Here is a 27,232-nt window from a genome sequence, read left to right as displayed (position 1 = left end):
AGACATATTATCACATGTGCCAGGAGTTCAGATCCTTTGTATGGGGACTTCAGTATTAACTGGAGCAATAAAGATATTATTTATAAGTCATTAACTAGAAAAAAATGTAAGCAGGCAAGCAGGATATTTTTGGAAAATGTGATGCACTGGGAATTAGAATTCTGTTATTAGTAACAAGAGGTTAAGGTTTAGTATTGGAGTTGTCGGTGCATTTGGCAGATCAGAATGGTCTGTTCCCAACAGAATTATGACTTTTGTCTGAAAAATGATCTAGCAGCTGGTACTTATGCAGGAGAGTGAAAGATGCTGTAAGGGTCTGCCAGAAGCTGTCACATCGGTATCTCAGCTTTCCATCTTAAATTAAAATGAAGGAAGTCTCTCATTAAACCTGAGTTACATATTGTCATCAATGCTGAACCCAACACATCCTTAGGAGCCCATACGGCATATTTTTGGGAGTGAAGCCTTCATTATTTGTTAATTCCCTGTATTCAGAATTGCTGTGTAAATTTTGTCTGTAAACAAAGTCGACATGCTGTTCCCTTTCACCAAGTTCTTCCAGTTGTTTTGTTTATTGATTTTTCAAAGAACTACATGCTCCATTATTCACTGACAAGAAATCGAAATAGTCCACTATGACACCGATAGAACCAGTGTTTGTGTGCACAGTAATGTAATAGGGCAATGCGGTGTAAGAGATGCAAGCGTGTAAACCCACACTAAACAATATCCTTATTCTCCAAAAATAATTCATACACATCTATTTTCCATGAACTTCCTGAAACTAGATTTTTAAAAATGTTGTGATTCTTTGTAAAACAGTCAAACCTACTAGATGCAAATATTTAGAAGAAATAAAAATTGAAGAATCAGCAGTCTTCTTGTGTAGGAATCTGAGCCATGGTGTGAGTTTGCCCAAAGGGTCAATCAAAGGAGCCTAAGCTATTTTGAGACTAGCATTTTCAGCTTGTTACTTTAAACCCAAATCTCCTATGGACCATTACCATTCTTGAAATTATATAGAGAAGTCTATATGTGGCAGCAGAGCCATCATTGATAGGGTTGTAAGGGGGCACAAAGCAACCCATCTTGCATGAGGTGGAACAAAGAGCCAGTGCTGGGTCTCCTATTTATCTATTCCCCTTCATTGTATGCATTTTTGAGTGGAGCCTTTAGAAGTTCATAATTTGAATATAATATAATTTCTTTACCGTTTTAAAACAGAACATAATAGCAAGCTGCACATACTGTAACTGATAGATGTTGCATAGCTTAGCCTGGCTGGTCCAGCATTATTATAAGTTAGTGTGGAATTTGTATGGTGGAAAAAATCTAAAAACTAAAAGTATTTCCCTTTATTTTTTGTTTCTTATTTCTTCTCCATTCATTTAAAGTATTCAACTTGATAGCTAAATTAAAGCATAACCAATAGCCACACAGAAACTAATATACAGAACCATCTAAAAAATAAGGGTCAAGGTAAAAAATGGAATAAAATGCTATATTTAATATGTATTACCCTATATTGCTATGCTGCCAGTAATAATCACTGGTCTTTCAAGACTGGTTGGCATCCAGTCTGTAGCTTCTTTGCTGCCACATGTAGCTGCGCTAGGGGGCTCTTCATCATCCACCAGTGGTTCTATATGTGTTACCAGGAATGACTTTAAGATTCTGCATACCAGTGAACTGTGAATTGATATAGAATGGGCATCATGATAACATAGACATGCAAAAAATAAGGAACGTAATTAAAAAAAGAGATAGTCTGCACGTGATAGAAGATATTGATGATAGGGCTTTCTAGTTCTGCTGACATGCACATTTATATTACAGCAGTGCAGCTACAATTTGTTTTTTGGCTGCATAGGACCCGGTTGTACAGATGAGTGGTTATTTTTAGCAGCTATAAATCCATAAACAGACTCTTATTTCTTTGTGTGAGTGGTTTCAAATCAGAATTGCCCCTCAGTAACCTGTGTAAATTCCTAAGCTGTGGCGTATGATGTTTTGTCATTTGGGAATAGAGATTTTGCTCAGAAATTCTATATATAGAATTGTTTAGCCTGCAGCCAGCAGCCCCTTCTCTAATGTATGGCAGGTGGGAATTCGGCTTTCCAGTACACGCAAAGGTTCACTTATTCCACATTGTTTGTGTGTTCAGATCAGAACAAACCCACTGACGTGAGGTCATACTGAGTAAGACTTTTTGGCCTGGCTGGCTCAGCATTATTATAAAGTAATGTGAGTTTTATATAATGGAAAAAATCTAACTAAAAATATCTCCATTTATTTTTTGTTTCTAATTTCTTCTCCAATCAAAATAATGTTTACAACTAGACTAAAGCATATCCAATAGCCAAACAGAAAATCCTTTAAAGGACAATCTAAACAAAATGGGACCATGTAAATAAGGACTACAATGCTATATTTAACATTCATTACCCTCTATTGCTATGCTGGCAGTAAATACTCAGCACAACAATTGCCGGTCCTCAAGGCTGGTTGGTATCCAGTCTGCAGCTTCTTTGCAGCCACAGTAGCTGCCCTAGGGGGCTCTTCATCTGAAGTCAAGGTCCATAAAGAGGGCTTTTAATAACGTAGCCTTCTAATACAGGAATAGCATTTATATAGGAAACGAAAAGCGTTTTGGTTGCCATGTGATAATATCATGGCATGGTATCCATCCTAACCAACAAATGAACAATAACAGCTTCTGGTGTCACTCCCTAACAGTTAATGTGAGATGGTTGTTGAGGATAAGCATTAATAGAGCTTTGCTGGCTTTTTATTTCTAAGCCCTTGTACACATGGTCGGAGATTCCGACAACCAAATCCGTCGGATTTTGTCCGAAACTGTTGCATACACACGGTCGGACAAAGTTGTCGGATAATCCGACGTGATTACTTTGGTCTAGGAATTTGATATGAGCATGCGTGGCACTTTGTCCGATTGGAATTCTCTACACATGATCGGAGTATGTCCGATCGGAGCATTTTGTCGGAAACTCTTACCAACAAGTTGGAAAACTTGGTCCGTCGGATACTCCGACTGAAACAGTCCGATGTAGACCACACACAGTCGGAATATCCAACAAAACGGTCCGATCGGACACATTCCGTCCGAATCTCCGACCGTGTGTACAAAGGGCTTAGATGCAGTTGTATTGCCCATGTTGATTGTGCTGGACCAGCCTAGACTTGAACTTGAACCTAGACTTGAACTGTCAATGACCAGCCTTAGCCACCTTTTCTTCCCCATACTGAGTAGTAAATGTGTGTATCCCAACACCAAAAACTTACCTTCCACTTATTTACAGGTTTACATTAGAGTAATCCATACAGGAGAATACCTTATATACCAAAAAAGGGTGATAACTGTTCAGGTTGACCACTTTCTTCTGCCTCAAGACAGTTCTGTGAGGGAGTCAGTCATTATATCTGTATGTTGGTGTGTAAGGGCACCAAAGAATAAGGAATGAGAAATGTAGTAATCCATATCTGATATTGTTTCATTAAAATTACATAAAACAAGCCAATACCTTTTAAAGACCCCATTCCTTACAGCTTTGAAGATTGGAATGCAGCTAAGGATCACTATGGGTCTGAGCTCAATAATAGAGGACAGTGGCATAGTGTGATCCATGCTCTGTCAACTGGTGTTCTATGTAGCACAATGCTAATCTCAGAGTACTCATTCTTTCTTACTTCCACACCAGCATACATAAGGGCGGCCCCAATGTCAGAGGGCTTCCTTCTTTAGGAGCAGCCTAAACACACAGAAATAGGAAAAGTCAGGATTCTGAACACCTTAATACAAGGCCACCTCAACCATCACAAAAAATATCATTATATCTGGGCACCTTTAGATATGGGCTGACATACCAACCCCATATTATTCAGCTAGGTTGAATTTTCCTGGGTTATCACTATTGTTTCCAATAGAAGGAAAGTGACTGCTCATAATGGCCTTAAAGAATCTCCAAGATAACGATGTTCCTGGCAGTGACTGGAAGTTCTGAATATTTTCAACTAATTTGTAGAATGCCTCATTAGAGACCCAATCTTTCTAATAAGCAACTTGGCATTTGGCTAATGCTACAATTTTGTCCTGGTATTGTGGACTGTGAGTGAAAATGATAACTGTTTCCAGCCAAGGCTTTTGTGCAGAAGTCTTCATTAGATACCAAATATTTCTCAGAAGAGACCAATTGGCAGTGTGACTGAATGCACCTTTTAACCTTTTCAGCAGCTCTTGTTGTCTGCCTCTAAGACTTGACATACAAACACAAACTTGGTTAGGAATTTTTAAACAGTATTTTTCTTTTCTTATAAAATGACACTTCGGTCAGATTACTAAATATATGTGTCTAAAATACATTGATGTAAACTTGGCCAGCCATTCTTGTGACATTGCTAGTCAGAAATATCAATCTGCTACTCCCTAGGTTGGATTAACTGCTTCTTGGGCCAGCTTACTAAAGGTGATGTGCTAATTCATTGTCCGTTGAAGAAGTAGAAAGATGATGACATTGCTTAATCAGGCGGATTGTGCAGTATGGTATATATATATATATATATATATATATATATATATATATATACATATATATATATATATACAGTATCTCACAAAAGTGAGTACATCCCCTCACATTTTATTATACCTTTTCATGTGACAACACTGAACACTGCCTTAACCCTCTTGGGCATGGAGTTCACCAGAGCATCACAGGTTGCCATAGGAGTCCTCTTCCACTCCTCCATGACGACATCACGGAGCTGGTGGATGTTAGAGACCTTGCATTCTTCCACCTCCCCCACCTTTAGTTTTGAGTTTGCAATTAAAGAGATTTCCAGTTTCTTCCCATACAGAGAGCCAAAAAAACAGGAAGTTAAAGTAAAACTATAGGCAAAACTTTTTTGTTTTAGAGTAGGGCAGGGTTATAACTCCTATTAGATTTTTGTTTCACCAATAGTGCCCCCTTTTAGAGATTTCCCTTCTCTTCCTGTACCATATCCAAACAGGCAGTGAGAGGAAATCCCTGCAAATTAAGGGGTTTTTTTGGGGACCTCCAGGTAACCAGAACTAGTGTCCCCATTGGAAGATTTCCCATCTATTACTTTTCTGGGGACAACCCAAAATTTAGGTAATTTCCTTTACTATCACTTTCACTGATAATGGTAAGGAGGATGAGTATCCTTAATGGGGGCACAGACCATCTCTACTCTATCTAAAACTAAAAAAAAAGTGTTGCCTTTAGTTATACTTTAAGAAAATCTCATCAGTGAGAACCCACACAGCATTTATAGGGAATCAAAACCCCAAAACAAAAATTGAATATAATGCAGCCTCCCAGTTCTTAGATGAGGTGCCTGTCTATGTTTTCTTTGTCCCGGCTTTTTCCCTCTATTTTCACCCGAATATCCTGTAAATAATACACTTCCCACATTCACTCCCCCACTGTATCTTTGGAGAAAGTTATGGTTGCCACCCAAGCTCAACTTCAAACATGTCTGCCTCTGATCCTCTCTATTAGATGAGGACTGATGGACATTAGTAGTTTACAGCAATACATGATTGTTTTTTCTCTTTGTGTTAAACTCACAGGAAGTGACACGGACACTGCATTTCTGGCAAGTTTAACATGTCTTTCTTTTACTTGCTAAAAATGTTCTTAGTCTTTTTTTTTTTCCCCTTCTTTTGTAAATTTTTCTTTTTTCTTTTTTCGTATAATTAGTGGATATAAGTACACTCATATGGTGCAGGGATGGGGGAAGTTAGGAAGAGGGTGGGAGGGTTTAGGTTGCTGAGGAAATTGTATTGTTATCTGATATAATTTAGAATATTGTAACATTTATGTTGTGAAGAAAGTATTTTTGATAGTTGCTATTTTTTTTATACTGTAATTTCTGTTATTGCTATGTTCTAGGGGTTAAATTATTATATAAATGAATAAAAAAAAATGATTAAGTTAAAAAAAAAAAAAATGTTCTTAGTCTGAAAATATAAAACTTGTGCAAACCAAAGAACCAGTATGCAGCAATATATATATATATATATATATATATATATATATATATATATATATATATATATATTTTTTTTTGCAAATCTTTTTATTGAGTTTTAAAACATTTAACAGAAAAACAACATACACTGGTCATGACGAGTGTTAACTTTGGTACTTAAAGAATTATGACATAGGGTAAACTGTTACATGAAACAGGGCAGGGAACTTAAGGCATCACGATGGTCGCAGTAGGCTGGCTCCATGGGTAGGAGGACAGCGTGGAGCTAAAACATGCATCTCAGAAATACATGTTACATTCACAATTGCAGATTCCTATTTATTAGCAGAGGATAATGGGTTAAGTACTGTGGGAGTCTGAGGCTGTGGAGGAATCCGCCAGCCATTTGGACCAAACCGTGTCATATTTTTGAGGGCAACCCCTATTAGTACAACAATCTTTGTAAAGAGGCAAGCTGTTGTTGTTTTCACAGGGAGAGAGGAGGAGTAGCTTATGCCAGCTGAGGGCTATGGCTTTGTGGGCGTAAAAGAGAAGTAGCCCGACCAGGGTGCGGCTTGCCACCGTGGGAATTATTTGTTCTATCAGGTCCAATATACATATTGCTATGGATGGTTGGAGTGGTATGGTGGTGACCTGTGTTATGACATTTAATATCGCCTTCCAATATTTGACAATGGCTGGGTTCATTTTGTGAAATCTTTGTGGGGTAAAATATGCGCGATGGACCATCTTGAACTGTATTAGTCGGTCTCTCAGGGAGACCAGGGATCTGAAAGGGAAGTCCCATATATCATCCTAATCATCATTGTCAAAGTCGGGAATGTCATGTAGACATTTGTTTCTGAGTTTCTCCAGAGTAGGGAGGGAGGTCATTATCAAATGGAAGTAAAGTCGCGAGGTGGGCTTATTTGCACATCCGGAACTGAGGAGGTCCTCTAATGTGGATTGGACAATCTGGAGGGGAGAACTGGTGACTGAAGGGATAGTTGTAGATATCTAAAAAAATAGCTCTGTGAAATGTTGAAATCAGAGATCAGTTTGGGGAGTGGGGCCAGAGATTGATTGGAGATTATTTGGTTCACTGTTTTAATGTTGAATTTAGTCCAAGTGTGGGGTTCGGGCAATTTGTAAATATGCTCCAGGGTGGAGTTAAAACACAAGGGGACAGCTGAAGAAAAATAATTTTTAGGATATCTTTCAATTTTAAGTCCCGCCACCCATGCATGCAGCGTGGTGCGCATGGAGGGGGTCAGCGGCTATGGGGCCTTTGGGCCACGGAAAAGTAAGAATTTCAGCGATTCCAATGATTTCACCAACGCTGCCTCAACCAAGGTGTGTCATATCAGGAGTGAGCCAAGCCGCTGTAACTAGCTGGGTGACCAGGAAATATTTATATAGGTCAGGGTATGCCAGTCCTCCCTGGGAGTAGGGGCATACAAGTGTTGACCATCAGTATCTGGGGGACTGGGTTCCCCAGATAAAGGAGGCAAAGAGGCTATGTAGCCGGGTGAAAAAGGATTTGGGAATCCATTGTGGAGATTGGCAATGTAGGTAGGTAAATTTGGGTATGATTTTCATTTTTATCAGATTTATCTGACCTAGCAATGATAAGGGTAGCGACTCCCATGCCTTCAGTTTCAGCCATGTCTCTTGAACCACTGGGGATAGATTCAGGAGCAAGAAATCTGAAGCCTGCCTTGAGATTACCACCCCAAGGTACTTGAAGCTCTGAACCCATTGTAGGGGTATATTGGCAGGGGAGGTGGTACGAGCTGCAGGGTCTATAGTGAACAAAAGAGACTTTGACCAGTTAACCTTGAGTGCCCCTTTGAGCGAGGAGCCTACATCATTGAGGAAAAGAAGGAGGTCGTCCGCATACAGGGCGACCCTCTCCTCTAGCCAGCCAATGCGCAGGCCCTTAAAGTGCAGGGAGGTGCGCAGGGCCTCCGCCATCGGTTCCATCGAGATAGCGAAAAGGGCCACAGAGAGAGGGCAGCCCTGTCACGTGCCTCTGGACAGAGGGAAGGGCTGTGACAGACCCCCCCAACTTGATAGGTGACGTGGGTGCTTGTGGGTGTCTGTAATCACGTAATAAATAACAAGGGGAACCCCATTCTATGCAAGACCTCCCACAGAAAAGGCCATTCCACGGTGTCAAAGGCCTCCTCTATTTCTAGGGAGGCCACCACCCGGGAACCCTCATTGAGGTGTTGTGCATGTATGTTGGTAAATAAGCATCGTAGGTTGACATCAGTGACTCTGTTAGCCATAAAATCAGTTTGGTCAGTCTCTATTACAGAGAGGGGTTGTAGTCTCATAGTGAACGATTTGGTAAGAATTTTGAAGTCTGTTAAGTAGGGCGATAGGTCTATATGAGGCGCAGGATGTGGGGTCCTTAAGGGCTTTGTGGATTATTATTATATGTACGTGACTCATGGAGGTGGGAAGGGCGCCCTCCGTCAGACAGTGAGAATAGAGCTGGGCCAGTTTGGGGGCAAGCAGGTCCCCGTAGGTTTTGTAGAACTCTATAAGGAGACCGTCTGGGCCTGGGGATTTTCTGACAGGAAAGGATCCGGTGGCCTTCAAAACCTCCTCCGGGGTAATGGGTCTCACCAAATTTTCTCTCTCGGCATCTGAAAGCCATCCGAGTGCCAGGGGTCCAGCCAAGGCATCAGGTCTTGTGGCAACATGGAGGTGTAAAGGGAGCTATAATATTGCCCAAATATGGCTAATATGTCCAGGAGAGAAGAGACCGATTCACCCAGAGACACTATGCTGGGTATCACCATCAGGGTCAGGTCATGCTGCACTAACATTGCCAGGAGGGGGCCGTTTCGGTGCCCTTATTCGAAAAATCTTTGCTTGTTACGCTAGAGATCTAGTCTGGTAAGTTCTGTTAGATGGAGGTGTAGTTCCCGCTTCGCTGTGTTAAGGACATCAAAGGCAGAGTCGATGGGGTCAGCCACGTAGGCCTCAATCTGGGTATCTACCTTGTTCTGTAGTTTAGCTGTGGTAGCGGCTTGTTTTCTATGGATCCCAGCTATTGAGAAGATGTATTGACCCCTAGTGAAGGCATTGAAGGTGTCCCAAGTGACCTCTGGGGAGGAGGACCCTGCATTAAGTTCCCAGTATTCAGTAGGTGGGATAGTGTTAATCAAGTCGGCGTGGGAGAGCCAATGGTTTCCCAGGCACCAAAGGGTGGAGGTTCGGGAGTCGGGGGAACAGATGTTAAGAAGGAGGGGGTAGTGGTCTGACAGCCCACTAGATAGGTATGTGGCGTCTAGCACATCCGACATCATGGCCGGATTGGCAAAAGCTACGTCAATGTGTGAGGACATTTTGTAGGTGGCGGAAAAGCAGAAGTAGGCCCTAGTCGAGGTGTGTTTCCACCTTCAGACCTCAGTCACTCCCATTGCTTGTGCCCAAGTCTGAGGAGCATTGTTTAGGGGGAACTGGTCTGTCTAAGTCCGGGGCTAGGATGGCATTAAAATCACCCATAAGCAACAACCTGGTGGGGCAGTATGGGGTAACCCGTTCTAGGATAGTGTATAAGGTGGATGTTGAGAAGGGAGGAGGGTTGTATATATTTACCACAATATATCTCGTGCCCCAAACTGTGAAAATCACTATCACGTATTTGCCCTCGGGGTTGGTGTGAATCTGCTCCACTACGCATGGAAAAGATTTGCTTACCAGCACCGAGACCCCCTGGCATAGGGGAGTAGAAGGCATGCATGAAAGGCTCTCTGGATCCACGGTTTCTTTAGTGTCAATAGTTTTCTGCCCATGAGGTGCGTCTCCTGAAGCAGTATCATGTGGGGGGAGTGTAATTTGAGATACTTAAATAGTGTTGCTCTTTTAAATTTGGAATTGAGCCCCGGACATCACAGGATAAGAAATTAAAGGTGGACATATCACATGTGGCAATCAGATGCTTCCAGTATGATATCAAAGAGACGCATATTAACGTTAATAGCATGTAACAAGAGCTGCGTAGATCCAGAGATCCCATTGTAGGAAGAGTCATTACCAAACATTAACCATACTAACAAAAAAACACATACATTAACAAAAAACAAAAGTACCCTTGTTGACAGCAAGGTGTCAACCCTGCCCTTATATGATGGCATCCCTGGGAACTTGGGAGCAATCAGATTGGGCCTATAACCAGAAAATAACAATGTAACCCCTTAAACTTTTCTCTGCAACAGTTCAATGCTGTGCATAAGAACTTGTGGAAGTTCTCCGGGGGGCAAGCAGGTGCAAGTTAATGACAACACTCCTCTGAGTGATTCCTTCTAAACAAAAACAAATAAAAACATAGTCAAAAAATATACACAACAGTGTATTCCAGCCGGGATGAAGAGTTACATCCCAGGCAGAAACTTCAATCGTCACCAAGATAAGCCAAAGGGAGGGAGCAACAAATGTATCTTGTAAAATCTCGTGTGAATAGCTCGCTTAACGTAGGATCTCCTAGACACGAAAGGATGATAGTCCAGTACTTAGGCATGGAATAACATGGGAGTTTGTTTTTTTTGTTTAAAAGATAGAAACCCCAGTTGACAGAAATTCCATGAGCCCCTCGCATATTTAAGGTACTGGTCGTTGGAGCCATAATCTGGCCTGTTCAAAGATCAGGGGCCAGCCTCAGATCCATAGAGGATGAAGATAAAAGTCTGAGGAGTAGGGCAGCACAGCCCTGGGCAAAATAGAAGACCAATGTAGGGTATAACATATATTTTTAGCTCAAGAGAAATACGCTGTGCAGCTGCCACCGAGACTCACACGGTAGAGTAGTACACTTGTCTTCAACGCAGCCCAGTAAGCCAGGCCTCTGAGAGTATACGATTCTGATCTCGGTAGTTTAGGAAACGTACCAGAAAGGGATGTGGTGGTGCACCTGGGATAGATCGACCCATCCAAATGTGATGAGCGCGTTCTGACACATATATAGGGGAGACATCAGCCAGTCCCAGTAAATCTTTGAAGAAGGCTTCTGCAAAGTCTGCTGGGTGATCTCCCCGAGACCTCCGGAAGGCCCAGCACCCTAACATTGTTACGTCTCATTCGATTTTCGGCATCATCAGACTTCACCACCAGAGCTTTTATTTTGTTTTGCAGGTCAGTAAGCTGGTCGGCATGTTGTCCCATTCAATTCTCCACCTCTGAGATCCGATTTTCTGATTCTGAGAGGCGCCTCCGCATTTTATCCATATCAATAAGAATAAGATTGTACTCAATAAGATTGCGAATAAGATTGTACTCCTCTTGCCAGATGATCGATCTGTACCAATAGAGATGTCCTGCTGCTTTCAGTTGCTGCTAAGATCATGTTAGTGTCACCTGTGGGGGACTGGGGGGAAGGAGGTGCAGGGATGTCAGCAGGGGAATTGTCATCCATGTCTACCAATAAGGCCTGTAGTTTCTGGAGTAAGGTGGAATCACCACGTGTGGTTGGGGTTGCAGCCTGTGCCCTGGACTATTGCTTAGCTTTGGGTTGCTTCTTTGAAGGCATCAGATGGCTCCTTATCAGGCAGGAAAACTCTGAAGCTGGGGTAAAGCAAGAGTCAGGGACAGAGGAGACAGGGGGCCAGGAGTGAGTGCTGCGGTGTAGCAAAATGGCTGCTATGTACAATACTGGTGTTGTGGACTGTCTTTTAGGTGGCTACAAAAATAAAGGAGTGCTGTTATGGAGGCTGTAGGTGGCAGTTTGGCCAGTCGGGCAACTTCGGTGGCAATGAGCGAGGCACAAAGGAGTCAGGGGGACCAAGATTGAGCATGTACACTGTAGCAGGGTGGAGCAAGATGATTGCACTGGAGCCAGGGGTTAGGGAAGTAGCTTGTTTTCAGATAAAGATGGTCACCCTGCACTGTGGATCCTTGCTAGCAGGGGCTTGGGGCAGGTACAGTGGAGGTAGGAGGACCGGGTGATCTTCCGGGTGTAGCAAGATGGCCGCTATTCACCAGGCCAGATCCGTGAATTGCCCTCCAGAATACTGTAGTAATACTAGAGTGCCACAGTGTGGGCTGCAGGCAGCAGTGCTCCAGCGGTGGAGTTGAGTCACTTTATGAGGAGGTAACCGGGCCCAGGGTGATCAGGGAGGCTGGCAGTGGGTACCAGGGCCATAGCTGGGTGCACCAAAATGGCCGCTGCTCCAGGTGCAGGGCCAGAGCCATGGTCTGTCCTTCAAGCAGCTGCAGAAGCAATGCGATGATGGCCTCAGGCGGCCCACTGACCAGCGAGGAGGCTCAGAGGTAGTCATGGAGGCCAGGAGTGAGTACCAGGGCTGTAACTGGGTGCACCAAGATGGCTACCACTCCGGGAGCAGGGCCAGAGCCGCAGTCTGTCCCTCAGGTGGCGAGCTGACCAGCCAGAAGGCTCAATGGTCTGTGGAGGGAGTAAGGTAGGGCCGCTGGAGAGAGAAATCCGAGGATGGCTATCAGGATTTCAGGAGCTCTTCACATATGCGACCGCTCACACCACCATCTGGCCACGCCACCCCCAGCAATATATATTAAATTTTTGATGTTGGGTTTACAGCCAATATATATTATTATTTTAGATTGAAGCAGAGCTATGAATCAAATAGATTATACTCCAATTACACTTGTGTTTAAAATAAATTATCTATTACATGCATTAAGCCAGTGGTGGTTAACTTTCTTGATGTGGGGGCCTCTAGTGCGGCCCTCAACATCACCAAAGGGCCACACATAAAATTAAGTGGACAGCAGACACACAAGAGGATATAGTCAAACACTATAGCATGATACAAGAAATGGCGAGAGACTGTGAAGATGATACAGGAGACGGTCAGAGACTGTGGACACGCTTGCAGGAGATAGTCAGAGACTGCGGACACGCTTGCAGGAGATGGTCAGAGACTGTGGACATGCTTGCAGGAGATGGTCAAAGACTGCGGACACGCTTGCAGGAGATGGTCAGAGACTGCGGACATGCTTGCAGGAGATGGACTGTGAACATGATATATGAGTTGTTGCAGACTGGGGAAACTTCAAGAGACAGTCATAGGCTGGAGACATATTGCAAGAGACTCCAAAAAACACTGCTATAAAAAGGCAATAGGGAAGCACAGATTATTGTCTGCAGGGACCCTGAGGGCCTCACAAAAATTGCCAATGTGGCTCCCGAGTGCAGGTTGGGCACCAAGGCATTAGGCAGCTATATTGCTTTTTTAAATATCTTTCAGCCTACTTACATTTGTCCATTTTCATGCAAAAAAAACCCTTGCAGTTTGCTGCATGAAAATGCAATTCAAGTAGAACTCCCCATGATCCTTATGGGGATGGTTCACATTTATGCACTGCAGTTTACTGTGAAAGCAAAGGGAAACAATATTAGCACATTTACACCCCTACACGTGTGGTGCAATGTGAGCTGCATGTAAAAGAGGGTTAGTGTCCCTTTTTAGAGAGGGTCTCTGTCCTAGGTCAGGCCAGTTTGGGCTGTGCTTCCCTTTCTCATGTTGGGTATACAGTATAGTCATAGTGTATACTGGGGTGGTGGTGGTGCATGAGAATAGTGAGGACCATGGAGAGCTCCAGCAGGTGATGGTAAGCAGGCATGTACTTCCTCTCAGTGTTCCATGTCTCCATTATGTGCACTCTGTAGTGCTAACTTAACTTTACAGTGTCATTTCTGTCTACGGCTTCTTTTTTCTGCTATCAGCATGAGTCACTTCTGACAAGTTTTCCTGACACCAAGAGAAAAATGGTGACACGGGAGGGATCTCTAGCCGATTGACAGCTTCAGCTCTGTTCCTGTGTGCTGTATGAAGGGGGTGTGTCCCTTCTCTCCAATCAGCTCTGAGAGCTCTCCTCACTGATTTAACTTTAGCTGTTGTTATTTTATCATGACTAAGGCCTATGTAAGAGGCTGAAACACGTGAATAATTACAGGTATTGATTCCTTTTATTGGATGGATTAAATAAAATCGTATATGTTTTTGTTTTTGGGGCATCATGGTTCCAGATTTTTTCTCTTTAATTGGGCAAAAGAAAAAAGGTGACAAGAAAGGGAGCTCCAGCTGATTGACAGCCTTAACTCTGTTCCCGTGGGCTGTGTAGGTAGGGGTGTTCTTCTCTTCCCCCCAACCAGCTCTTAGAACTCCTCACTGAGCTCTGCAGTGTGTAATTTAAGCTCTCCGTCTCCTCTTTTCTGAACTCTCAGACAAGGTTTATAAATTCTGGACTTTGAATAGCTGTAGAGAAAAGAACACTTCAGATAAACAGGTAAAACTTATGTAGGAGGATCTGTATAATTTCTGTGTATCACCTGAGGCCAGTCACTTCACTGGGTGTTAAAGTGGTTGTATAGTCATTTTTATGACTTTTACCTACAGGAAAGCCTATAATAAGGCTTACCTGTAGGTAAAAAAAATATCTCCTAAACCTGTATGGTTTAGGAGATATTCCCCTCGCAATGCGCCGCTGACTGCAGCGGCGCATGAGCACAGGGGATTCTCGGCTGAAAGTCTGGCAGAAATTTCCTGCGCGCATGCGCGGGATTGACGAGATCGCGTCTCCGGCCACTCACAGCGCCGGAGCTGCGATACCCAGAAGAAACGCAGAGGGAACATGTCAGCTCCCTCGGCGTGGATCGGGCCAGATGTCGGGGCCTCGTTCTAAGGTAAGTATCTCATAATGAGCTAGTATACGGTGCATACTATCTCATTATGCCTTTTCCTTTGCAGGTCAGGAAAAAAAAAACTTCAGCGGATATACAACCGCTTTAATGAGGGTTTACAACCACTTTAAGGGTGTCAGGTTGAGCGTTGAGGATTCCGCTGCTGTCATGGATTGTAAGAGAGAGAGACTGTTCTGTGGAAGCTGTGTGCACATTAAAGGGGTTGTAAACCCTTAGCGTTTTTCACCTTAATGCATTCTATGCATTGAGATAAAAAAAACCTTCTTTACTGCAGCAGCCCCCCTAATACTTACCTGAGCCCCATAATTCCTGCAACGGGAACGAGCACACCAGCTCTGGCTGGTGTCTCATGTCCTGATTGGATAGATTGATAGCAGCGCAGCCATTGGCTCCCATTGCTGTCAATCAAATCCAATGACGCGTGCACTGGGGGCGGAGCCAAGTCCTGCTATCTGTGTCAACAGAAGCTGCAGCAAGACTAGGGAGCTCACCTGCATGGGTGTCCCGTAGGAGAGCGCTTCTCAGATGAGACACTCGAGAAGAGGAGGAGCCAGGAGTGTCACAGAGGGTCCCCAGAAGAGAAGGACCGGGGCCACTCTGTGCTTAGCCAAATGCACAGCGGAGGTAAGTATGACATGTTTGTTTTTTAAAGAAACCTGAACCTTTACAACCCCTTTAAGGGGTTGATTTATTAAAAGCATAAAGTATGTGCACGCTAAAATGCTGTTATTTTTTTTATTTACCTTTTTACGTGATTGTGTAGTCTTTGCAAAGTGAAGCCTTACCTCATTTACTAAGCTCTGGAGCAACTGCACTTTGCAAAGTGCACATTCTTTCTGCCTTTAGTAAATTAACCCCCTAGTCTCTGTACAGATGAATGGGGTAAACCCCTCATAAACTGTGCGGTTGCTGCTGCTATGGGCTAAGTGACCATCCGCAACATAGGAGACCCCAAAGGTCACATAATGACCAGCTTCTCGGCCTTTTGGCTAAGATCAAGTGTAGTATTTGTTCTTATCAGTTACCAATAGGTGGCGCTTGCTTCCGTCCCTGTTCTACGGCGAGGTGGAGCAGGGGTGGCGGTTGCTATGCAAAGCCTGTTGGTGTAAAGGTGACCCGGAGCGGTTCGTAGCCGAAAGGGAAGCCTTCTGATGGGGGCGGAGAACCACTGGTCGGCGCCAGGGGAGGGTACCCTGGCCTTCTGGCTTGGATTGTGGCAGCTTTAGCTCCAGTCAGTTTTTCGGGAGGGAACGTTTAGCTCTCCTGTTCCAGCAGGGGGGCGGCCAGTACCTTTCGAATGTAATTAGGTAGGAGTGACGGGAGTGAGGGTGTGACCTGATGGCAAAGGGTCTCACCAAGCTCCTTGATCTTCATGCCTTTCTGGCTGGGGTGTGGGCTGTCGTGGTCTGGGTTGGGGGGTCGGGGATGCTTCTTTTGAAGAGCCCATGGTGATGTGCCCCTGGAGTGGCAGTCCAGGGGTGCCTTATATTCACTGTGCTACGCACTTTGATGTTCGGCACCTAGGTCACGTCACCATAACACGCTTTTTCACACCTGCCTCTAGGGCCCGGCCTTTTGGCTAGGACCAGAGGAATTTTTGATTCCTGGCCGGAGGGCCTGGTCATTGTATTGCACAATGGCCACCTTTTCACTCTCCTCTTCACTATCCCTTTCCTCACTTTTTATTTATTTTATTTGTGTGTGTTTTGTCACGTTTGTCACTTCACGTTTTGATTAGTAGGGTGTCGGTCCTCGGACCAATCCTGAACGTCTTGAGGGAGAGCGGACATAGGCCTTCTGGCTTGGTCCAATCTCCATTGGGGGGGGCCTACCTTCGGGGAAGCCCCATAGTACCAAGTACCTAGGAGGTTCTGTTTCGGCAATCCTCCCGGGGAAAGGAGGTCGTCTGGCTACGGCTAGACAGCCACTGATGAGTCTGGTACCTCAGTCCCTGTCTGGAGCCTAACGCCCTGGGGGATCAGGGTATGGTCCTTCTTTATGGAGGACATCAGACACCCGTCTGCACTTTTTAGTGTTTCACTCTTCATGTGTGTGCACTTTTTTTATGCACCGGGTGGAAGTTTTTTGGGTGTGTTTTGCACGCCATGGGCTTTTAAAAAAAAAAATAATTTAAAGTGGAGTTCCACCCAGAAATGGAACTTCTGCTTACCCGGTTAAACCCCAGTGGCACCTTTCAGGGGGGAGCAGATACCTGTCTAATACAATTATTTGCTCCCACTTTCGGCAAAAGATTGCTGCAGAATCCGCGGCGATCTACACCATGTCTGGCCCCTCCTTCATCCCCTCCACTGTCTTCTGGGAGACGCACAGGTCCCAGAAGACAGCAGGGACCAGTCAGAATGCGCAGTGTGACTTGCGCATGCGCAGTAGGGAACCAGGTTGTGAAGCTGCAAGGCTTTACTTCCTGATTGCCTTACTGAAGATGCCGGCGCCTCCACCTGGAGCCAAAGGATGGGTGGCTTCGGGTGAGGACATTGTGGGCGCCCTGGGCAGGTAAGTGTTCTTATTCTAAAAGTCAGCAGCTGCAGTATTTGTAGCTGCTGACTTTAAAAAAAAAAATAGCTTTAACTGCCACTTCATTTGGGAAGACACATTAGTCTGGTACCAGAGCTCATAGTGTACATATTGTTCTTCCATTCACCTAAATGTCTATACAGTATGCCAGATGTCAGATAGAAAAGATCACTTACAAATGACCTACAGATTGCACTGACTTATTGTAAAGTCTCAAGGTTTTTCACCTTAATGCATATAAAACCTACTGTGCTGCAGCTGCCCCCCAGAGCTCCCCTTTTTCTTACCTAAACCCGATTGTTCCAGCATAAAAGACGAGTCCAGCAACTCCAGCTGCTGTCTCCGTACCTCATTGGATAGATTGATTAGGGCTGTGGAAATTAAAGATTAGTTCCTTGATTAATTTTTTTGATCAATCAAAATTCTTTTGTTCGGTACTCACCTCTCCGCCGGCTTCCGGGTCTTCAGGGAGTTCCGTTGGAGATCCGGTGACATCACGGACATCAACGTCACTGGACTCCTCCCCCTTTCCCCAACTGCCTCCGTCTGCTAGGGAAAGGAGGAGTTCGGTGACATCGAAGTTCTGATTGAACATAACGCGTACAGGGGAGGATCTGCGCATGACGTCACCCGCTGCTGCCCTACGGAACTAACGCAATTGTCGGCTTTACATGCTGTGTTTTTATCATCTTTATGTGAATAGTTTGTGTTTGAACAAAAATAAATAAATCTTATACTTAAGCGACGAGCACTTACATCTTTTCTTTCTACCCATGACCTGGTGTCTTTGCTGAGATCTAAGGAGATGTGAGAGAAGTTTATGGTCCGTGTTAACCCTTTTGATACCCGCTTGTATGACCACCTTTTTGCACAGGGGTCCATGCCATAAGGTGATAGTGATTAGTTAGACCGGAGGTGGAGGGATTTTAACGCTACCGTGGAACAAAAAATGCAGTGCTACAGTTTTAATTTAAAATGCATTTGTGTGAACTGTGACGTTAAGTCAGGGATTGTGGAAACTAACTAGTGTCGGGTGATTGTATATCGTGTATATATAGTGTATACCACATTTACTACATTTACCACTGACTAATGCAGAGTTGCAATGCAAGGAGATCAGATAAAAGTAGTTGGATCTGTATGTGTGTTATAATTAATCAAAATTAGTTGATTAATCGATTAAAAAAAAAAAACGATTAATCGAACATGAAAATTTGAATCAGTAACAGCCCTAATTGATAGCATTGATAACAGCTTCCACTGCTGTCAATCAAATCCAGTGACACGGGGTGGGGCCGAGTCCTGCTGTCTGTGTTAATGGACGTAGCAGGTGCCCCCATGGAAAGCGGCTTTCAGTGGGGTACTCGATGAAGAGGAGGAGCCATGAGAACAGCCAGGGGACCCCAGAAAAGGAGGATTGGGGTCGCTCTGTGCAAAACCCTTGCACAGAGCAGGTAAGTATGACATGTTTGTTATTTAAAAAAAACTAACCTTTACAACCCCTTTATTGCCCCAGTTGCGCTCAGGTATGTTGACCTCATACAAACCTTGAGATGAGGGTCATGTTGTCTTTGAGTAAAATCACACATTTTTACAGTTGAGTATTTCCTGGAAAATCTTGCATTATAACCCAGATCATTCTCACAAGCAACCCTTCAGCAACCTTTAAATTTGTCCATTTATATTGTGTGCATCTCTCTCTGTGTTACACTAACCATACATATCTGGCACCCCTGCTGGGAAGCATGCGCCAAGCCCAGAGCTGCAGACTTTCCATTGTGTTAAATCCCAGATTCCGAGCTGCGTCCAAGTCTTTTGCTTTGAGGCCACTCTTTAAATGTCCTGGATTTATTCAGCAGTAGCTTGAAGAGTCCCACAAAAGGAAAGTGTAACTGAAATCACATCTGGCGGATGCAGCAGAGGTCTGATTGCTAGTTTCTGCTCCCGTTAACTATTAATATGCAGTGGAAGCCGTCACTGTTTATTTCCTCAATATGCATACAATGACCAGGCTCCAGCTTTCTACATAACATGTATATTTACAAATATATAAAATGATTCCCCATAGCGGATCTGAAGCGATATCAGGGATTTGAAAAAGACTGAAGTGTGGGGTCCATAGGCGGAGCAGATAATACTTGGATGACTAAATTTGACCGTTCCAAATATTTGTTACCCAAGCTGAGTTTCTGGATCATGCAGAAAACAGTAGAAGCAGTAAGGTTAAAGCCCCATACACACTATTCAGTTTTTTGCAGATTTTTTTCTTCAGATTTACCAAAACCATATAATTAGGGTTGCCACCTGTCCAGGATTCACCCGGACAGTTTGGGTTTTGAATCATGTGTCCAGGTTTCAGTCCACTTGAAACCCGGACACATTATCCAGACCCGCGCCGCATTTTTTTGTATTTTTATATTTCTTTTGGTGTTGAGATCACTATTTTTTGCTGGCGGCTTCCTACATATGTACACGTATTTGGATATTTTTAGGTTCACATTTATATATATATTTTTTAGATTTTTTTCACAGATTTAATATTAGCCAGGTGGAGCGCACTAGTTTCTTTCCTTTCATTATCCAGACCAGGCTGTGGTTCCCCAAGTAACCAAGATAGTCATAAACAAATCTGTTGCCGTCCAGGAGCTGCGGGCAGCTGTTTGGGGGCAGGTTTGACTGAAGGGTGGGGTGATAACATCAGCAAGAGAAATTACTACTCTCCTTGGGGCACCCAAATGTATCCCAAGTCTTTTATAATCCTATAGTATTTACAGCAAAAAAAAATTTTTAATTGCCCTGTGCTGCAAAAGTGTTAGGGTTTGGTTGGAAGAAAAGGTGGCAACCCTACATATAATATGAGGTCAAACCTTCAGCGTGTCAATTTGTATGCAATCAGGCAAGTCCTTGCACTACGTGGATTTGGTAAATCTGAAGACAAAAATCTGCAGAAAATCGAATAGTGTGTATGGCGCTTAACCATTTGTCACCATAGTCAAATGATGGCTGCAAAGTGGTTTCAAAATCCTGACCAGACGTCATAGGACGTCCTCAGGATTTTGAGCCACTTCGCGCCCCCGGGGGCACGCACTGCGGCGATCGTTGTTGCGGGGTGTCAGTCTGACACCCCACAACTATGATCTCGGTAAGACTCTTTACCACGACGGAGACTCTTTACCACATGATCAGCCGTGTCCAATCACGGCTGATCACAGTGTAAATAGGAAGAGCCGGTGATTGGCTTTTCCTCACTAGCATCTGTCAGACGCGAGTAGAGGAGAGCCGATCGGCTGCTCCTCTGACAGGGGGGTCTGTGCTGATCGATTATCAGCACAGCCCCCCCGAGGATGCCAACACTGGACCACCAGGGATGCCACCAGGGATGCCCAGCACCAGGTATGCCACCCTAGACCACCAGGGATGCCAGTCAGTGCCCACAATGGATGCCAATCAGTGCCCACAATGGATGCCAATCAGTGCCCACAATGAGCATTACTGATTGGCATGCATTATTGTTTGCCACTGATTGGCATCCATCGATACAAAACAATACAATGTTGCCTATCAATGCCCATCCGTGCCACCTATCAGTGCCCATCCGTGTCACCTATCAGTGCCCATCCATGCCACCTATCAGTGCCCATCCGTGTCACCTATCAGTGCCCATCCATGCCAACTATCAGTGCCCATCCATGCCCATATGTGATGCCCATCTATGCCCATTCATGCTGCCTATCCATGCCAATCCATGCCAGCTATCAGTACCAATTTGTGCCACCTATCAGTGTCACTCCGTGTCGCCCATCAGTGCCACATATCAGTGCCCATCAATGCCACCTCATCAGTGCCACTTCATTGGTGCCACCTCATCAGTGCCCATCGGTGAAGGAGAAAACTTACTTATTTACAAAGTTTTGAAACTGAAACAAAACAAAATATTTTTTTTCAAAATTTTCTCTTTTTTTATTTGTTTAGCAAAAAATAAAAAACATAGAGGTGATCAAAAACCACCAAAAGAAAGCTCTATTTCTGGGGAAAAAATGATAAAAAACGAATTTGGGTACAGTGTAGCATGACCGCGCAATTGTCATTCAAAGTGCAACAGCGCTGAAAGCTCAAAATTGGTCTGGGCAGGAAGGTGTTTTAAGTGCCTGTTATTGAGGTGGTTAAGGACTCATTCACACAGGCATTGAAATCCAAAGCAGCCTTTAATGTGAATTAACACACCTTTAGTGTGAAAGTGGTTGTAAACCTCAGACATCAAATATGAACAAAGCATATCCCTCTATAGTCTGTACTTTTCTCAGTCCACAGCACTACGTTTAATTTTTGTTTGCTGCTTCCTTCCTCTGATATAAGCTTGAGTCACTTCTGAGAAGTTTACCTGATACCAAGAGAAAAAAGGTGACGGGGAGGGATCTAAAGGTGATTGACAGCCACAGTTCTGTGTGCTGTGTGAAGGGAGGTGTGTCCCTTCCCTCCAATCAGCTCTCAGAGCTCTCCTCACTGATGTAACTTCAGATCTCCAACCCCTGCTTTTCAGAGCTGAGAGATCCTGTGTAAATTCTGAACTTTGAATGGATATAGGGGGGAAGACGGCTGTAGAAAAACATGCACACATGTAGGGGGATTTATTTCAAATCTGGCCAATCGCTTCACTGGATATATGTAAGGAATTACAAACACTTTAATGAGCATTTTGCATGTGTTGCTCCAAAAAAGGCTCTGTTATGCCCTGTACACACGACCGTTTTTCCCGTCGGAATAAACTCTGAAGGTTTTTCCAATGGAATTCTGCTGAAACTTTCTTGCGTACACCCGATTGCACCAAAGTCTGACCGTCAAGAACGCGGTGACGTACAACACGTACGACGGGACTAGAAAAAGGAAGTTCAATAGCCAGTTGCCAATAGCTTCTGTCTCGTACTTGCTTCAGAGCAATGCGTAGTTTTTGGTCCATCGGAACAACATGCAGATGAGCGGTTTTCACAATAAGAATTGGTTTCGTCGGAAATATTTAGAACATGTTCTATTTCTAGGTCCATCAGAATTTTTGAAAAAAGAAGTCCGATGAGGCATTCCGTCTGACTTTTTCTGTCGGACATTCCGCTCATTTGTACGCGGCATTAGATAGGTTTTTTATTTATTTTTTAGGCCTGGTTCACACGTGCAGTGCTCTCTAAAGAGTGATCTGCATTTGGATCACTTTTCTGAGAGAACCACCTGCTTTAACCCCTTGATCCCTATACTAGCACACCACAACTGCATGCATTGCAAGCGGTTGTGGGGCAGTTGCAGGGCGCTTGCAGAGCAGGCCCATTCACTTGAATGGGTCACGTTAAGCAGGAGCCACACCCCCAAAAGTTATAGGGGATATAATTCTTGCCACAGCAGCAAAGCAAAGCTTTACAGCCTGTGTACACCCCTGGCCGGCTGGGTTTTACCACCCCCAAAAACCACATGTGAACAAGCTATTGGTAAATGCTAACAATGCTAAATGGGAATGGGAAAATATCTTAAATGTTCTGTAAACTCCATACGTGTGTTTACTGTGCATTTGTGGTGTGCTTCAATAGAAGTGAATCAATGCAGTTTCAAAGCATCAACACTTGCTGAACTTTGATAGGCAGTCAGGAAGCGGTAAAAATGCAACCTAACCACCTATTTTCAACACCTGTGTGAAAGTTCACACTTGTGCCAAGAACAGGCATTTCATCCCCGTTTTTAGTTTTAGGAACGGATTTCTGTACCAATTATTTCACTTGCAGCTGGCAGTGTAGCTCACATGGATGCATTTGCAGTGCTTCAGGTTGCATCACGCCAAAATGTATCCAGCATGTAACGTTCAGCTGACCTTACTACTCCCCAATAGAAAACGAACACAGAGAACATGTCTGCCCAACATATTTAACGTGACGCAAACATGAACAAAACAAGTCAATAATGCACCTTAATGCGATAGGTGAATTAATGGCTGTTCACAGTATCTAAAATGTTAAAGCACATCATAGCGCTAATGCATACTTCGGGTGCATTGCATGGGTGTTCAAGGTGCATCAAGCAATGCTGATCAAACACATTATGATTTTACATTTTTTTTTTACAATGCTAAAATGGGAAATTATATTTTTTGGCGCTTTACAGGCCATAAATATGCTGTAAATGCACCTATCAATAGAAATGAATGTAGAAAGTCGGAAAGTGTCAGTTCCTGCTGGACTCTACAGGCAAAAGTATTTTTGCTGTGTAGCAATGCAAGTCAACATTTACACTTAAAGCGGAGGTCCACCCTAAAATGGACCTCCGCTCATCGGAATCCCCCCCCCCCTCCGCCACAATCGGCACCTTTCAGGGGGGAGGGGGGTGCAGTTACCTGGATAATCCAGGTAACTGCACCCACTTCCGGGCTAGCTCTCTGCGGAAAGGGGTGTACGTTACGCCCCTTTCCGCAAGCGCCCGCCCCCTTCAGCAAGTGCCCCGCTGCCTGCTGGGAAACACACAGCTCCCAGAGGCAGCGGGGACCGTCCGGATTGCGCCGCGCGGCTCGCGCATGCGCAGTAGGGAACCGGGAAATGAAGCCGAAAGGCTCCATTTCCTGATTCCCATACCCAAGATGGCGGCGGCAGGACCCGACAGACGAGCGAGCGATCGGCTTCGGGTGCCGACATCGCGGGCGCGCTGGACAGGTAAGTGTCACTATTTAAAAGTCAGCAGCTGCAGTATTTGTAGCTGCTGGCTTTAAAAAAAAAAAAAACGCGGAGTCCCGGTGGACTCCCGCTTTAAGGAAGCCCTTGCCATTCTTCTGAAAAGTGATCGGCAGTGGATCACTTTTCAAAGAACAGTTGAGAAGTGGCTGAGACGTGATGTGTCTCCTCTTCACTGCCTTTTTTAACCCTGAAAAGCCTGCACCACCATACCTCATATTTGTGCATTGCACATGGTTGGAGGACAGCTGCGTCATTCCCCCCTTTCACTTCAATGGGTGGTATTTAGTGACAGCACTGCCTGCTGAATTCAACAGTGGGCACAATTTTGGCTGTGGCTGCAATTCAAAGAATGGTGGCCTACAACTACATACGGCTGCCTTTGCAATTGTGGGATCAGTGAAACCATGGATCAGCCATCTATTTTTATCACTCCCCTCGCGGTCTGTGTGAAGTAGCCCTATCACTGTTGTACGTACACCTCCTTCCGCTCCCTGTTTTAACAGTTGAAAGAGGTGGTTAGGGAGCAGTAAACACACCCAGCCACCCAACACTGATCAGTGTAATCTTATGGTAGGGAAGTCTCCTCACTTTCAAATATCACTGGAAGAGGATATCCTCATCCTCATCCGCATCGAAGGTGTGAATGGGTAAATTGGGTAAGTTCTTCTCATTCAACCCACTGATTGAAAGAAAAAAAAATTAATATATGGGCTGCCTTAGCAATGTACAAAGAGGAATCATGCAAGAGAAATGCGAAGTCCAGTACAGCCAATCAAATTGAAGTATATGGTCAGATCAGTGAAAAATGGATTCTGGATGGTACATCTATTTATATATTTGTATACATCTATTTATATATTTGTGACTGTGGTGAAACCAGAGAACAACATGCTATTGCAGGTTTTATAATGTATCCATTGCTGGGCTGCAACTCAAGGTTCAAAAACTTTTATTTTAATATATTCCTCAATAGTCACAAATCTACTCTGTGTGCACCAGATACCTTTGCAGACTCACTTATTACCATGTAAAAATGATAACATCATCACTGTGCTGTACATAGCCTGTTCAGACAGCAGAGCTGTGGGAGGGGCACAACAGGCTCCACCCACTACAGGTTACCTGCAGAAAACCACCGGAGGGGGTGGAGACGGGACCAATCACCCTTCAAAAGGAGAGACAGCAGCAGTAAGTGGTCTTTATTACAGGAAGTTTCTGTACAGAGGCAAAGTTTAATGCTGGATTACTTAAAAGATCTGAAGAAATACACAAAGCACACAAATATTCAAACAGGGATACACTTGACTCTTGATTTAAACAATACTTGCTTATCTCTGACTTCTTGGAGCTTTTCGTCTGCTCTCACCTCACTTACTGAATGGGAGCACTAGTCATATGTCTTCAGCTGACTGTTTAATTCATCAGAATAAGGCAACCTGCAGTGCATTGAAGACGTTAATTTATAGATGTCTGGATGAAGAATTTTCCATTGCTGAACTGTAGTATTTACTGCATAAAACATTTGGTTACAATAATCTGATGCAAGAATAACTAATCTGTCATCAATGAAAACTGACATTCTCCTGGCATATGTAAGAGCTCCTGGGCTCGATCACTTCAGCACAAAGTTCTTTTTTATTCCTGTAGTCCTCTGCATTTTGTTGATGCATTAGTGACCTGTGTTAACACTCTTCATGTCTACATACATTCAGTAATCCCATGATTGAAATATTTGCAAAGCCATCTTGCCCTCATCACATGTATGCTGCTGAGCACATCGTACTTATGTAGAGTCCAGGCCACCATATTTCACTAGACCAGGCCTCCATATTTCACTAGACCAGCCCACCATATTTTACTGGACCAGCCCACCATATTTCACTAGAGCAGATCACCGTATTTCACTATACCAGACCACCATATTTCACTAGACCAGACCACCATATTTCACTAGACCAGACCACCATATTTCACTAGTCCAGACCACAATATTTCATTAGTCCAGGCCTCCATATTTCACTAGTCTAGGCCTTCATATTTCACTAGTCTAGGCCACCATATTTCACTAGTCTAGGCCTTCATATTTCACTAGTCTAGGCCACCATATTTCACTAGACTAGGCCATCATATTTCACTAACTAGGCCTTCATATTTCACTAGATTTTACTAATCCAGACCACTATATTTCACTAGAACAAGGCACCATATTTCACTAGTCCAGGCCTCCATATTTCACTAGTCCAGGCCTCCATATTTCACTAGTCCAGGCCTCCATATTTCACTAGTCCAGGCCTCCATATTTCACTAGTCTAGGCCTTCATATTTCACTAGTCTAGGCCACCATATTTCATTAGACTAGGCCTTCATATTTCACTAACTAGGCCTTCATATTTCACTAGACCAGGGCTCCATATTTCACTAGACCAACACACTATTTTTTTACTAGAGCTGACCACCATATTTCACTAGTCCAGACTACCATATTTCACTAGTCCAGACCACCATATTTCACTAGTTCAGACCACTATATTTCACTAGAACAGGCCACCATATTTCATTAGTCCAGATCCCCATATTTCACTAGTCCAGACCACAATATTTCAGTAGACCAGGCCTCCATAATTTACTAGATTAGGCCACCATATTTCACTAGTCCAGATCCCCATATTTCACAAGACCCTAGTTTTCACCTTGCCAATCTACAACCTCATTACATGCAAGAATGTCAGTGCTACTTGTCAGTGTTACTTTGCTAGTAGAAATAGTAATTCCTTTGCGCCACCCTGCTCTTGTAACAGCACTTACTTTAAAAAAAAAGTAATTAAAGGTATTGTGAAGTATTTTTGACTGTGTGTGCTTTGGCTTTGTGTTCTCTTTGTGTCTTCTGCATGCTGTACAAATGTGTATGCTCTGCTTGGGTATGTTTGTCCTTGGATGCATGTGGGACCTGGATATGTTCTTACTGTGTCCTGTCACTGTGTACTCTGACTATGTTTGTCCAGTGTGTGTTCTAAGGCTGCATTCACACCTGAGCATAGCTTTTTCAAGCAGAAAATCGCGCAAATTTACAGTGATTTTGCAGCATTTTTTGCGCATTTAATACCGAGAGCTGCAGCATTTTTTAGCGCGATTTGCCGCGATTTTGTGCAGGGCAAAAGGTCACCAATGTTAAAAGAAGAAAAACGCCCAAATCTGCTCAATTCAAGCGACAAAAAAGGGTCTGGAACTTGTTGAGTTTCAGGCGTTCAGCTTCAGGCGACATGGAGTGGAGATGTGAACCATCTCTATT

General features: G+C 44.0%; 1 protein-coding gene and 1 pseudogene across 4 annotated transcripts in view; both read left to right on the top strand.

The window, feature by feature from the left end:
- Nucleotides 1–27,232, top strand: part of ARNT2 (aryl hydrocarbon receptor nuclear translocator 2) — a 178,637-nt gene that overhangs the window by 112,446 nt on the left and 38,959 nt on the right. The window lies entirely within an intron of this gene.
- Nucleotides 15,674–15,758, top strand: LOC143964661 (U2 spliceosomal RNA; annotated as a pseudogene).

This window comes from Lithobates pipiens, unplaced genomic scaffold (genome assembly GCF_037356315.1).
Source record: "Lithobates pipiens isolate NorthernLeopardFrog02 unplaced genomic scaffold, aLitPip1_a1.2 Scaffold_8, whole genome shotgun sequence".
In the NCBI taxonomy this organism is placed as follows: Eukaryota; Metazoa; Chordata; class Amphibia; order Anura; family Ranidae; genus Lithobates; species Lithobates pipiens.
This window is presented reverse-complemented; position numbering and strand designations above follow the sequence as displayed.